General features: G+C 40.0%; 1 long non-coding RNA gene across 1 annotated transcript; it reads right to left on the reverse strand.

Annotated features, from left to right (window-relative positions):
• Positions 1-654: 654 nt before the first annotated feature.
• On the reverse strand, positions 655-9,010 carry LOC123330600. The gene is made up of 3 exons (XR_006546621.2): positions 7,948-9,010; positions 3,746-3,827; positions 655-1,561 (listed from the first exon to the last, which is right to left on the reverse strand). It is a non-coding gene; the product is annotated as an uncharacterized LOC123330600 (long non-coding RNA).
• Positions 9,011-12,155: the final 3,145 nt, after the last annotated feature.

A 12,155-nucleotide genomic window follows, 5' to 3' on the forward strand; every position in this document is an offset into this window, starting at 1 on the left:
TAGCAGTGCTGTGGAGTTTTCCTCTTTGTTTTTCTTGTTATAAAAATAAAAACGTTCATTTTTAAGATTCTTTCTTTTTATAAATCACACTGTTTATTCCCCAACATATTTCCACCTTCACATTAGCCTTTTGCAGTGCTGTGGAGTTTTGGTCTTTGTTTTCCTTGTTAAAAAAAATTCACTTAAATCTTTTTTCTTTATTTCTTATCAATCACACGGTTTATTCCCTCTACATATTTCTACCTCCACATTAGCCTTTTGAGGTGCTGTGGAGTTTTCTTCTTTGTGTTTCTTGTCAAAAAAAAAAAAAAAAAGAAAGAAAAGAAAAAAGAAAAAGAAAGAAAGAAAAAGAAAAAAATTCATTTTAAGATTTTTTTTCTTTTTTCTTGATGAGTTTTTGATATATTCAACTGCTTTTCCTATAGTTCTTTACTGGCTGTAGCTATTCCTGAATATATATAAATCTCTTTCACATATGTCTATTAATCTTTCAGTTCAGTTCAGTTCAGTCTCTCAGTTATGCCCAACTCTTTTCGACCCCACGGACTGCAGCACGCCAGGCTTCCCTGTCCATCACCAACTCCCAAAGCTTACTTAAACTCATGTCCATTGAGTCGGTGATGCCATCCAACCATCTCATCCTCTGTCATCCCCTTCTCCTCCTGTTTTTAAATATCTGTAAAATCATTCTTTATGAAACAATAAAGCCCCCTTAAGAAACTAATGTAAAGAGCAATATCTAGACAAATCATGGCATGAATCAAAAACAAAAGTTAACATTTAATAAAGAATATTAATCTATTTCTCACTCAGTTTGATCCCATGGATAGGTGACAGCATTTACTGGCAAGAATGGAAAATTCTAGTGATTATGTGGAAGAGCTGAAAATCAGATTTCCAAATTAATAGTATCCCCAATCTTGAAGGCATGATCATAAAATATGACTCAAATATGTTATTTAATACTAGAACATTTTAATGAAAATAAGACCTAGATATTACATGAGTAAGTTTATTAAAAAAAAAAAAACCTAGCCTACAGTATTATTTACATGAAAATTTCAGATGCATTTGCAACCTCTCATTTTCTGTAAGATCAACATGACATCTCAGTTATGAAACTCATCAAGCTGGCATAAGGTAAACGTTCTGTTTATCTATTTCTGCATGCATTATGTGTGCATGTTTAGTTGTGTCCAATTCTTTTGCAACCCCATGGACTGTAGCCTACCAGGCTTGTCTGTCCATGGAATTCTCCAGGTAAGAATAGTGGAGTAGGTTGCCATTTCCTCCTCCAGGGGATCTTCCCAACACTGGGATCAAACCCACATCTCTTGTGTCTCGTCTCCTGCGTCTTGTCTCCTGCATTGGCAGGTGGTTTCTTTACCACTTGCACCGCCTCAAAACTTAGTGGTTTAACAGTTTATCTTTCAAGGTTTGGGCAGCTGATGAGCTCAGCTGGGCAGTCCTCCCTTGGGAACCTCAAATAATCAGATGGAAGCTGAGATCATAATCAATGAAAGGAGTCTCCACTCAACATCCAGCACCTGAGGTAGGATGACTGAACAATTGGGAATCAATTAGTCAAGCATCTCATTTTCAACATGGCCTCTTCACCTGGCAGGCTTGTACTTTTTCACATAATGGCAGACTCAAGGTAGGCTGACTTCTTAGGAGGTGACTGACTTCCCCAGAAGTTTCAAGAGAGCTACAAGGAAAGCGGCAAGGCATCTGACTTCGCTTTGGGAGGCATATAGCCTCACTGCTGTTATAATCTAACTAATGGTAAAAGGAATCAAAAACTAGTGCAGATTCAAGGGAATGGAGAAGTAGATTCCACCTCTTAATGAGGAGATGGTGTGTGTGTGTATAAGAAGGGAAAGCTGATTGTGGTTATTTTGGAGTCAGTTACCTCAGTAGTGCTTCCTTGGTGGCTCAGACAATAAAGAATCTACATGCAATGCAAGAGACCCAGGGTCAATCCCTGGGTCAGGAAGATCCCCTAGAGAAGGGAATGGCAACCCACTCCAGTATTCTTCCCTAGAAAATTCCACGGACAGAGGAGCCTGGTTACAGTCCATGGGTTCACAAAGAATTGGACACGACTGAGTGACTAACACACACCCACCCACCTCAGTAATATTTTGAGAATACAGTTGACCCTTGAACAACACAAGTTTGAATTATGCAGATACACTTATTTGTGACTTTTCTTCAATAAGCATACAGCCAGATGTTAGTATTAGCAGGTTCCACGTCTGAGGAAACAGAGGGCCCACTATGGACCTGAGCATTCATGGATTCTGATATTCCACTCAGACCCCAACCTGCACGGATACCAAAGGTCAACTTGTATATATATCCTACTTCTTTATAAAGAGTGATGTCACAGAAGAAAACCTAAATTTGACTTCCTAACAAAAGTGGAGAGCCATAAACACATTCATAATTCTGACTGACTTTCAGCATAGTGCAGTCTATTTCAAGAATCTAGCATTTGGCCAAAAATTATGTGCACTCTTGTTAACTCAAATATAGTTCCTGAACCAGCAGCACCTGTCAGAAGTGCAGAATATTAGACCCTATTCCAGACCTACTAAATCAGACATGTATTTTAACAAGATGCCTAGGAGATTCATATGCACATTAAAATTTGAGAAGTGCTGACTTAAGCTATACTCATATATAGCTATCACTTGGTATCCATGAAAGATTGGTTCCAAAATTCCACACAGATCCCAAAATCTAAGAAGATGCTCAAGTCTTTCATATAAAATGGCATGGTATTTGCATATAGCCTAAACAGACTTTTCTGTATATTTTAACTCATCTCTAGATTACTTACAAAATATACTACCAGGCAAATACTTTGTACATAGTTGTAAATATAATGTTAATACTATGTAAATAGTTGCTCAGTAATGTCCAACTCTTTGCGACCCCACAGACTGAAGCCCACCAGGTTCATCTGTCCATGGAATTCCCCAGGCAAGAATACTGGAGTGGGTAGCCATTCCCTTCTCCAGGGGATCTTCCCAACCCAGGAACTGAACTCATGTCCCCTACATCTCCTGTATTGCAGGCAGATTTTTTTACCATCTGAACCACCAGGGGACCTGGTGTATGGTAAATTGTTGGTATATGGTAAATTCAAGTTTTGCTCCTGAATATTTTTGATGCATGGTCAGTTGAATGTGGAGATGTACAACCCACAGATACCGACAACTGACCTACTAGAATACACAGAGTATCCTCAAACTTGTCAATTGAAGAAACCTAGAAAATTGAAGTATTCGTCTTCAACTCTGGGGGCAGAGAAGGATGGTATATTTTATTTGAGTTTTAAATGGGAAAAGTAGTTAAAACTTGATTTCTCCTATAGAACCTTTGAAAAGTTGGAAACCTCATGTGTGGAGGTTTGTGCTTTAATCTTGTTTTTATCTGGGACATCAAGGATCATCACTATGTATGGAGGGAAAAGTTTGATTTAGGAGTTTTTTTTATATGACTAGGGAAGCTAAGAACAAAAGACAAAAAAGAGTGCAAAAAACTTGGAAATAGGTAGTAAATATGTTATATACATTTAGTTATTAAGATGGAAAAAATTTCACTATTATTATTAGCAAAATATTTAAAATATGTTTTTAGGCAGGTTAACATCATTGTCTTGTCTTAGATAAAATGAAAGCACATTTAGGAAAAAACTGTCCTTTTAAAATAAATAAAATTAACTTTGAAAACATACCATTTCCTTCCCAAAATATGTTACGTCCATTCAAGTCCATTTCTTGCCAGTTTCTTCTTAATTCATCATTCATTTCTATGATCTAAATTGCAAAATAATTAAAATGCCTATGAGAAACTTCATAAAAATCCAGTAAGTTCAACATTCAAATAAGTTCAAGGTAATTTGAAATTTGCCAGTCTTTACTTTATCTGTTAAGTATCTGGATGCAGATATTATCTAGAAAATTATACTTAAGTTCTTTATAGATAAAACTATTTTAGGAATAGCGAACACTTTAGTTTTTTTCCAAATGGCATCAGATACAAGTCTAGCTTAAAATTTAAGCACCAGATATACCAATTTTTAAAAAAGATACTCAACACTTTGAATAGTTCAGTTCAGTTGCTCAGTCGTATCCGACACTTTGCCACCTGAGGGACCACAGCACACCAGGGCTCCTTGTCCATCACCGACTCCCAGAGTTTACTCAAACCCATGTCCATTGAGTCGGTGATGCCATCCAACCATCTCATACTCTGTCATCCCCTTTTTCCTCCTGCCTTCAATCTTTTCCAGAATGAGGATCTTTTCCAATGAATCAGCTCTTCGCATCAGGTGGCCAAAGTATTGATGTTTCAGCTACAACATCAGTCCTTCCAATGAACACCCAAGACTGATCTCCATCAGGATGGACTGGTTGGATCTCCTTGCAGTTCAAGGGACTCTCAAGACTCTTCCCCAACACCACAGTTCAAAAGCATCAATTCTCTGGCACTCAGCTTTCTTTATAGTCCAACTCTCACATCCATATGTGACTACTGGAAGAACCATAGCCTTGACTAGATGGACCTTTGTTGGCAAAGTAATGTCTCCGCTTTTTAATATGCTGTCTAGGTTGGTCATAACTTTCCTTCCAAGGAGTAAGCATCTTTTAATTTCATGGCTGCAATCACCATCTGCACTGATTTTGGAGCCCAGAAAAATAAAGTCAGCCACTGTTTCCACTATTTCCCCATCTATTTCCCCTAAAGTGATGGGACTGGATGGCATGATCTTCATTTTCTGAATGGTGAGCTTTAAGCCAACTTCCTCACTCACCTCTTTCACGTTCATCAAGAGGCTCTTTCTTCACTTTCTGCCATAAGGGTGGTGGCATCTGCATATCTGAGGTTATTGATATTTCTCCCAGCAATCTTGATTCCAGCTTGTGCTTCCTCCAGCCCAGTGTTACTCATGAGGTATTCCGCATATAAATTAAATAAGCAGGGTGACAATATATAGCCTTGACATACTCCTTTTCCTATTTGGAACAAGTCTATTGTTCCATGTCCAGTTCTAACCTGCTTCCTGAACTGCATACAGGTTTCTCAAGAGGCAGGTCAGGTGGTCTGGTATTCCCATCTCTTGAAGAATTTCCCACAGTTTGTTGTGATCCACACAGTCAAAGGCTTTGGCATAGTCAATAAAGCAGAAATAGATGCTTTTCTGGAACTCTCTTGCTTTTTTTTGATGATCCAGTCGATGTTGGCAATTTGATCTCTGGTTCCTCTGCCTTTTCTAAATCCAGCTTGAACATCTGGAAGTTCATGGTTCATATACTGTTGAAGCTTGGCTTGGAGAATTTTGAGCATTACTTTACTAGCGTGTGAGATGAGTGCAATTTTATGGTAGTTTGAACATTATTTGGCATTGCCTTTCTTTGGGATTGGAATGAAAACTGACCCTTTCCAGTCCTGTGGCCACTGCTGAGTTTTCCAAATTTGCTGGCATATTGAGTGCAACACTTTCACAGCATCATCTTTTAGGATTTGAAACAGCTCAGCTGAAATTCTGTCACCCTCACTAGCTTTGTTCATAGTGATGCTTCCTAAGGCCCACTTGACTTCGCATTCCAGGATGTCTGGCTCTAGGTGAGTGATCATACCATTGTGATTATCTGGGTCGTGAAGATCTTTTTGTATAGTTCTTCTGTGTATTCTTGCCACCTTTTCTTAATATCTTCTGCTTCTGTTAGGTCCATACCATTTCTGCCCTTTATTGAGCCCATCTTTGTGTGAAATGTTCCCTTGATATCTCTAATTTTCTTGAAGAGATCTTTAGTCTTTCCCATTCTCTTGTTTTCCTCTATTTCTTTGTATTGATCACTGAGGAAGGCTTTCTTTTCTCTCCTTTCTATTCTTTGGAACTCTGCATTCAAGTGGGTATATCTTTCCTTTTCTCCTTTGCTTTTCACTTCTCTTCTTTTCACAGCTATTTGTAAGGCCTCCTCAGACAGCCATTTTGCTTTTTTGCATTTCTTTTGCTTGGGGATGGTATTTATCCCTGTCTCCTGTACAATGTCACGACCTCCATCCATAGTTCATCAAGCACTCTATCAGATCTAATCCTTTGAATCTATTTCTGACTTCTACTGTAATCGAAGTAGAAGTTGATCCATAATCGTAATGGATTTGATTTAGGTCACACCTGAATGGTCTAGTGGTTTTGCCTACTTTCTTCAATTTAAGTCTGAATTTGGCAATAAGGACTTCATGATCTGAGCCACAGTCAGCTCCTGCTCTTGTTTTTGCTGACTGTATAGAGCTTCTCCATCTTTGGCTGCAAAGAATATAACCAATCTGATTTTGGTATTGACCATCTGGGGATGTCCATGTCCATGTATAGAGTCTTCTCTTGTGTTGTTGGAAGAGGGTGTTTGGTATGACCAGTGTGTTCTCTTGGCAAAACTCTATTAGCCTTTGCCCTGCTTCATTCTGTACTCCAAGGCCAAATTTACCTGTTAGTCCCAGTGTTTCTTGACTTCCTACTTTTGCATTCCAGACCCCTATAATGAAAAGGATATCTTTTTGGGGTGTTCATTCTAGAAGGTCTTGTAGGTCTTCAAAGAACCATTCAACTTCAGCTTTTTCAGCATTACTGGTCGAGGCATAGACTTGGATTACCGTGATACTGAATGGTTTGCCCTGTAAATGAACAGAGATCATTCTGTCGTTTTTGAGATTGCACCCAAGTACTGCATTTCAGACTCTCTTGTTGCCTATGATGGCTACTCCATTTCTTCTAAGAGATTCTTGCCCACAGTGGTAGATAAAATGGTCATCTAGTTAAATTAACCCATCCAGTCCATTTTAGTTTGCTGATTCCTAAAGATGTCAAGGTTCAGTCTTTCCATCTCCTGTTTGACCACTTCCAATTTGCCTTGATTTATGGACTTAACACCCAGGTTCCTCTGCAATATTGCTCTTTACAGCATCAGACCTTGCTTCTGTCACCAGTCACATCGACAACTGGGTGTTGTTTTTGCTTTGGCTCCATCTCTTCATTCTTTCTGGAGTTATTTCTCCACTGATCTTCAGTAGCATATTGGCCACCTACCGACCTGGGGAGTTCATCTTTCAGCGTTCTATCTTTTTGCCTTTTCATACTGTTCATGGGGTTATATTTATGATTTTCAGTGATTTTATTTGTTATGTAAAATGTTATACTGTATACAGTGTCTCCATATATACCACCTATAATTTTCAAAGAAAATTACAGAAATTTTCAAATTTCATTAATTTTAAAATTAAGATGTTTGTGTTGGGAGGTACAAATTGTGATACCTGAAATTCTACCTGTACCTGGGACTTTTTTCCCAGCACTGTCTTGTTTCCAACAACTCAAATACTGGAGTCTTTCCCATTACCCTTTAAAAATTTGGGGGCCCTCTCTGGGACACATTTCTGGGAGTAATTCTTTTTAATTTATGGATAATTGAGGAAAGAGAAGTTCATAGAGATATATATGATGACAAAATTTGCATCATACATTTGTACCAGACCTAAGCTAAATTTTGGAATCATTTTCCAGCTTACAGTATATTGTAAAAGGCCCTACATGCTCAATTGCTGTTGTGTCTGACTCTTTGAGACCCCATGGACTGTAGCCCACTAGGCTCCTCTGTCCATGGAATTTTTCAGGCACGAATTCTGGAGTGGGTTGCCATTTCCTTCTCCAAGGCATCTTCCCTACATAGGGATTGAATTTGCATCTCTTGCGCTTCCTGCATTGGCAGTGGGAATCTTCACCACTGGGGCACTTGGAAAGCCGAAGAGGTCCTGCAACGGCTTCTTAAAAGAATAAATTCATTTTGCATTTTCCTTCCAGTACTTTATATTGGATTAAGTTAGTAGTTAGGACAAGTGCTTACCACCAATTTGCTATATACATTATGTACTTACTTTATATGATCTCATTAATCTTCTCTTCAGATTTAGGATTGTAGGTAGAATTGAGATTCCAATCCCAGAGCTCATGTTCTTTACCATTTTCATACTGTTTTGACGTGAGAAACAGGTCCTACTCATTAAGGTCAAGGTAAGTATTTGAGAGGCGCTCCCCTGGTGGCTCAGATGGCATACAATCCACCTAGAATGCAGGGCACCTGGGTTCAATCCCTGGGTTGGGAAGATACCCTGGAGAAGGGAACGGCTACCTACTCCATTATTCTTGCCTGGAGTTCATGGTCAGAAGAGCCTGGTGAGCTACAGTGCATGGGGTCGCAAAGAGATGGACACGACATAGTGACTAAACAACAAAGTATTTGGGGAAAGAAGTAATTACAAAACAGCCTTTGTCGCCTCTCTAAGGAGTGCTAGATTAACTGAGAGGCGGTTTGTGAAATCCAGCGGGCAGGATGGCTGTGGGAGGGGTGTTCTGTTGAGGCCCCGCCTCCCAGCTCCTGGAGAGGGCGTGGAAGCCCCGCCCCCACGCGCGCCCTCCCCGTTCCCCACAGGAAGCTGCACCCCGCGCAGCTGCCAACCTCGGGACAGAATGGCTGCAGCGGGCGGTGGCCACGGCGAAGCCCTGCTCCCAGGATGGAGGTGACGGCCGCTGCAGTTTGGGAAGCTGGAGATTAAGGGAGAGGCGAGGAGATCAGGAAGGAAAGGAAAGCCTCACCCCCAACTGCCCGTTTTTATCAGTAGGTTACAGCTTGGCAAGGAAGAGGGAGTACTCCTAAGGTGTAAGTCTCCCAAGAGGCTCCTAAGGCCCAAGGGTTTTGCTTGGAATCCCAGTCTGGGCTTTAGCACTAGGGTCACGCAGAGATGAAGCCTGAAGGCCGCTTTGGATAGATCTTTCTCCTTGTGGGTAGCCATGTGTGATCCATTAATGTCTATAAGGTTTCAAATTTTAAACCTACTAGAAAATGTTAGACCTGAATTCAGTGGTCTTAGCCAGATTTAATGGCTTCAGGTTGCAGGAATTGCCATCTATCCCACTGCAGCCTGTATTTCTTAGCTAAGAATGTAAATATGATCTATTTATTGAAGTTGGAGATGGAGTTTGACTCACTAGTATAAAAACCGAAGTTGCTGAGATTCAAAAATACCAGTAATGATATTAAGGTATGTAGATGAACTAGACATATTCTTGAAATTAATTCTAGATTAATTTTGGCAAACCAGTGTTTATGGATTCATAGTTGCTAAAAAGAATCTTTGTGATGGTGATAATCCAACCAATTTGGAGTAATTAACTCTGAGTTGCCTGAGTGGCCACAACTGTTCTAGTACTTTAGCATAAACAAAAAAAGAAGAGTTTAAATACTGAGAGGAAAAATCATATATTTTACTGCAAAACCGAATAAAAGGTGACTCAAGATATCAATTACTTCTCTTCATGGACATGAATAATTAAGAGTGACCTGTTAATTTATTCTCCATCTTTTGGGTGATATCACCTTTAACATTTTTAATCATCAAAATCTTCATTGTTTCTTGTAATACTAACAACACAGTACTGAGCTCTGTCCACCTCTGCCTTGAAATTGTTTTCTCTGCTTGCTTGTATTTTTAATCACACTTTTTACTCCTCCTTAAGCCACTGTAAATTAATGTAAAATTCCTTTTACTAGTTTTAAAAGTTCTGTTTCAGTGGTTATCAACTTTGAGCCACATTAGGAGAGCCACAGCCATATCCTATATCAAAGTTCTAACAATCTCAGGTCCATTTCTTTTAGCCCATACTTTTTCATCTCTGCAATGAAGATGCTGAACTTGACTCCGAAGTACACAATTATTTCTAACATGCTAATTTCCCCCCTTATTTGTCATGAATATTCATTAGCAGGACAGGGGATTTCAGTTAGTTTTCAGTTAATATGGCCAGTATTACAATTGACCATATTTAACTGCTTCTGAAGAGGTCAATTTTTTCCATAAAATCTTTTAAACTAATCAGTGGAGGAGTGGGGAGTAGATTTCTTCCACCCTACTGAAATTGGACTCAATTACTTTAACTCCCCCATTTCTCCTTTTGTTATGTATTTGTCTCTGTTTATTCAGTGACATTACTGTCACACTCAGTGCTGAACACATTACAGACAAAAGACACTCCTTGCCCTCCAGATGAGAAATATTACTGCAGTGTAATATCATTGTTATGGGGTTATGTAGCATGTACTACCCAGGTGGTGCAGTGGTAAAGAATCCACCTGCCAGTGCAGGAGACTTAAGAGATGGGTGTTCGATCCCTGGGTCAGGAAGATTCTCTGGAGTAGGAAATGGCATTCTACTCCAATATTCTTGCCTGGAGAATCTCATGGACAGAGAAGCCTGGTGGGCTACAGTCCATGGGCTCACAAGGAGTCAGACATGACTGAGAACATACACAGCATGTACTATGGAAGCGTAGAGGGGCACTTACTCCCTTGGAGAAACCTGTGGAAGAAACTAGCAAGCAGTTAAGGAATTATCCAGGAGGAGAAAAATAAATGTATTTCAAGCAGGAGGAATAGTGTGCCAATGCATTGCTTACTGCAAGAAATCCTACATTGCTGGTTCTTGAGAAATGGTGATTGGATAAGAATGATAGGCCGTACCTTCATCCTAAAGGATCTCCTAGGTCTCTAAGGCAGAGAAGGCAATGGCACCCCACTCCAGTACTCTTGCCTGGAAAATCCCATGGATGGAGGAGCCTGGTGGGCTACAGTCCCTGGGGTCGCTAAGAGTCGGACACGACTGAGCGACTTCACTTTCACTTTTCCCTCTCATGCATTGGAGAAGGAAATGGCAACCCACTCCAGTGTTCTTGCCTGGAGAATCCCAGGGACGGGGGAGCCTGGTGGGCTGCCCTCTATGGGGTGGCATAGAGTCGGACACGACTGACGCGACTTAGCAGCAGCAGCAGCAGGCCTCTAAGGATTTGGTAGATTTTATCCCAAGGATGTGGTAAGCTAATAAAGTTTTTAAGCAGGGAGGCACACATTAAGATTCAGAGAATACTTTAGCCAAGTTAAAAGCAGGCTGCTTGAGAATTCATACAGTGCATTTGGTCCAGACAAATGAGATATAGGCTCTACGGTAACAGATAGAGACTAAGTTCACTTGACCGTTATTGAGGTCTTCATTGCCTTTTGAGGATCTTCGGTTTAGATTCTCTGGGATGAGGCCATAATAGAATTAGAGAGAGGTCTCACATTTGGCTAGTTTGTGGTGATTATAGATTACTGGAAGAATGGAGAGTCATTTGTCTTTCTTGTCTACACAAGCAGTATGATTTCAGCTAATATTTCTGTATTCCTAATTCAAAGTTATCTCTGTTCATGTCCAAGGCAAACCATTGAGTATCACGGTAATCCAAGTCTGTGTCCTGATCAGTAATGCTGAAGAAGCTGAAGTTGAATGGTTCTATGAAAACCTACAAGACCTACTAGAACTAACACCCCAAAAAGATGTCCTTTTCATATAGGGGACTGGAATGCAAAAGTAGGAAGTCAAGAAAACACTGGGTATAACAGGCAAATTTGTCCTTGGAATACAGAATGAAGCAAGGCAAAGGCTAACAGTTTTGCCAAGAGAACACACTGGTCATAGCAAACACCCTCTTCCAACAACACAAGAGAAGGCTCTACACATGGACACCACCAGATGGTCAATACCAAAATCAGATTAATTATATTCTTTGCAGCCCAAGATGGAGAAGCTCTATACAGTCAGCAAAAACAAGAGTGGGAGCTGACTGTGGCTCAGATCATGAAGTCCTTATTGCCAAATTCAGACTTAAATTGAAGAAAGTAGGCAAAACCACTAGACCATTCAGGTGTGACCTAAATCAAATCCCTTACGATTATACAGTGGAAGTCAGAAATAGATTCAAGGGATTAGATCTGACAGACTGCCTGATTAACTATGGACGAAGGTTTGTGACATTGTACAGGAGACAAGGATAAAGACCATCCCCAACAAAAAGAAATGCAAAAAAGCAAAATGGCTATCTGACGAGGCCTTACAAATAGCCGTGAAGAGAAGCAAAAAGGAAAGATATACCCATTTGAATGCAGAGTTCCAAAGAGTAGCAGGAAGACATGAAAGCCTTCTTCAGTGATCAATGCAAAGAAATAGAGGAAAACAATAGAATGGGAAAGACTAGAGATCTCTTCAAGAAAATC

The sequence above is a fragment of the Bubalus bubalis genome, chromosome 2 (genome assembly GCF_019923935.1).
Source record: "Bubalus bubalis isolate 160015118507 breed Murrah chromosome 2, NDDB_SH_1, whole genome shotgun sequence".
In the NCBI taxonomy this organism is placed as follows: Eukaryota; Metazoa; Chordata; class Mammalia; order Artiodactyla; family Bovidae; genus Bubalus; species Bubalus bubalis.